The sequence below is a fragment of the Monopterus albus genome, unplaced genomic scaffold, assembly GCF_001952655.1.
Source record: "Monopterus albus unplaced genomic scaffold, M_albus_1.0 scaffold329.1, whole genome shotgun sequence".
Lineage (NCBI taxonomy): Eukaryota > Metazoa > Chordata > Actinopteri > Synbranchiformes > Synbranchidae > Monopterus > Monopterus albus.
In genome coordinates, this window is record NW_018128209.1 from 1,015,740 (window position 1) to 1,019,192 (window position 3,453).

Genomic DNA, 3,453 nt, shown 5'->3' on the forward strand with positions numbered 1-3,453 from the left:
AGATGGAACATTGTGGGTGTGGTGTACACTTTGTAATAATTCTTTAGTATATTACTTGTGTGGTGTAGAAGATAATTATTTAAGAATGTAATTATGTAAGAATGTTAACACTCTGTTATAATTTTTTTAGTATATTACTTGTGTGGTGTAGAAGAGAATTATTTAGAATTATTTACTGCTTGCAAACCAATGATGGTAAGATGATGTCATGGGGTAGGACTGGATAAGTCTGACTTCTTCCTACTCCATTCAAGCATGTACTAGGTATAAGCAAATTGATATTGGATTATGTGTAAAATTATGTGTGTTGTCATATCAACTGTCTTTACATGCTTGAAAGAATAAATCAAATCAAATCAAATCAAATCAAATGTCATTCTTCAAAATGATCCAAGTGGTTCTTTAACTTCAGTGTGACAATATGAAAGCTTAGAGAATGAGAAAATAAAAAAGGAATTTGAACTCTTGATAATTGTCTCTAATCTGTCATCATGCTGAGTCCTACACCCAGAGAGATGTCAGCCATTGAAAGGGTGTTGATGCATTGCAGTTATGCCTTTAACAACAGAAGGCTCTTAATAAAACACTTAACTGTCATAAAGTACTTTTATTATAGTCCTACTCATGTCAAATTTCTGACACAGTGAAAGGAATCATTTCATTGGATTTGAAAGTATACAGTAAGAAGTGTTTTAGTTTACCATTGCACTAACTATCTTGCACTAACCTGCAGTAATTACTAAGCAATTTTTGTAACTGAATGATTTACTTATTCAAAAAGTGAATTTTGATCTGAACACACTGCACATCATTACAAACCAGAATGAAGTCTGCATTTTTATTTATAGCTTAATTTTATTTTATGCTGTGCAGTTACCTGTCCTCTCTATTGATGTAAAAATGATCATAATGTGGGAAGGCTTCATTTCCTTCTTTGTATTTTAGCTGGATATGCAGACTATATTCCTGGTAGCGGGTCAGTTTGTGTATAGGATAATCACCTTTATTGGCCAAGTATGTTACACACAAGGAATTTGTTTCCGGTATAGAACCGATGGCAGCCATCTGTGGTGCCAACTCAACCGATGGCTCTAACCATCAGGGGCAATGCGGGGGGGATTCAGTGTCATGTCCAAGGACACTTCGACATGTGGACTGCAGGCACCAAGATTGGAACCTTTAACCTTTCGGTTGGGAGATGACTGCTCTACCCACCGCATCACCGTCGCCTCCCTGAAGTTTGAAGAGAGGATGGTATAATATCATTCCCCAGCCAGTGTTCCCCAGACGGCTCTCCAAAGCCCTGGATTAGACACAAAGGCAGGGAAACAATAGAGCAAGAAAATAGTCTAACAAGGGGAATGACTTTGCATGCGACCTGCTTTGGAGTGTTTTTGGAGTTAATGTGAAAGTGGACCATAATTTAAAAAGTCACATTTATCATTCTGATGATCTAAGACAGTCCACTGAGTTTATGAAGTAAAATACACCCATCCCACAGGCAGTGGCCAGTCAACTGAGACGTTAATTTAACTAATATATCCCACCAGTGCTCCATCTGGACCTGCAACAGTAAAATTAAAATAGGCTTTTAGAGATGGGCACATTTTCTATATCATTTTTGGCAATGAAAAAACAGCACTGGATGATCATTAAGTAAAGCAGAATAAGCCCTCTGGGAAATATTATATTTAGAGGCAGAGATTTTTGGTACTATGCTACCTAAAATATAGGCAGGTAAAAATAATCAGTGAAAATGATGAGAACCAGATTTTGATTTTATAACCAACATGTACTAACATAGGCACATTACAAAAAGATGACTTGGCTGTTAGCTAGGAAATGTGCATAACAAGCCAGTGTCTGTCTGTATATGCTGCACAAAGGTTTTTGTGTAAAATGTCACCATGTTTTTAAAACAGCTTTCATGGATTGTGCAATTTTAATGTTCAGAGACCAGCGGAGTGTGTTGGTCAGTAAATGATTTAGTGTCATCTGCCTGCACACTATTTTCATATAGTAATAAATGGAGGCATGCCCTCCCCCTCATCATTTAAATGACATCTTTATAATGGTCCAAGTGGTTCCTTAAATTCAGTGCTCAGGGATAATAAAGTTGCTCTTTCTTTTCCACTACCAAGAAAATATTCCAGTCCGGCTGTACTGTATGTTGAAGGTAAATAGTACTAGAACATTAACATCCAATACTAGCAGACAGCAGATAGAAAACAGTAACTGGAATTAGGAATACACATTTCAAGCAATTTTTCTTATTAGTAGTTGGCCACATCAACAATCAGTCCTCAATTAATTGTCAACAATTTATGAAACAGGCCTGTGATCCTGGACCAAAGTTACAGTGGCGCAAACATAGTCACATTTTTTTTTTCTTTTTGGCATGCCAATTTTTTTTTAATTGTATAAAAGGGCATATGAGGTCCATAGTAGTTTGATATTGAGTGATAAAGACTTTGGAGTTTTGCTGTCTGTGGGGTTTTTCCCTCCATTTCTGCCAAAAAAAAAAAACAAGAAAGTTTGTTACAATGCCTGATATTTTTGTACAAATGATAACAGAGCAAATTAATAAAATGTTTACTTCACAAAAATAATGAAAATGAACAAATATTTACATACCCTTTCCTCTGTAGCCATAAAATGAATGACAATAAATGTCAGGTCCGCTCGGCGCGACCTGCCTCTCTTCCACCTTTCTCTCCCCTGCTCTCTCGACCTGCGGGATCTGCACCTCAGCTGTGTTGCATTTGGTAATTAGCGACTCGTTTGTTGGTGCACACAGCTGGGGTGCATCCCTATGATTACCTTCCTCCTTATTTATACATGGTCGTCCCTGGTCTCCTCTGTCGTCTTTGCCCAGCCCTGGTTGTATGTATTCATTGACTCTGTTCCTTTTTGTGATCCCCACCAATAAACCACTTGTATTTTACTAGCACCTTGGTCAGCACTCTTGAGTCCTAGCTCAGTTCTCCCTCACCCTCCTGGTGAGGGGGACTAAACCATAAAAGAATGCTCCAGCCAACAATGGACTCAGCTGGCTCAGGTGCTAGCCTTCCCTCGTCTTCATTCACCAGCCATAGTTTGAATCAGCCCCGGTCACACTTTTCTGAGACCTACCTTAGCCCAACAGAAACCCAGGACATTTACCGACAGATAAAGAATCAAATCTTTACCCCTTTTTCGTTTCTCCGTGAGGTAGCTCCCAAGCCCTCACCTCCACAGACTATTTTTCCCTCCATGCGGCTGGGCTCTTTTTTTCTGTTTCCTGTTCATGAGCCTGCTCCAGTTTCCACCAGTTTTTCATCATCATGGTACGCATTTGGCCCTTTGTCCAGGTGGTCCTGGAGGGGGATGGAGCAGGAGGAAGGGTCGACGCCAGCCAGCTCCCCAGCAGTCCAAGCCATCGCTGCAGCCTCAGCCCCAGCAGTCCCAGCCATC

General features: G+C 39.6%; 1 pseudogene; it reads right to left on the bottom strand.

Moving 5' to 3' along the window:
* The window catches only part of LOC109974369 (angiopoietin-2-like), a 31,431-nt pseudogene that overhangs the window by 5,626 nt on the left and 22,352 nt on the right, over positions 1 to 3,453 (bottom strand).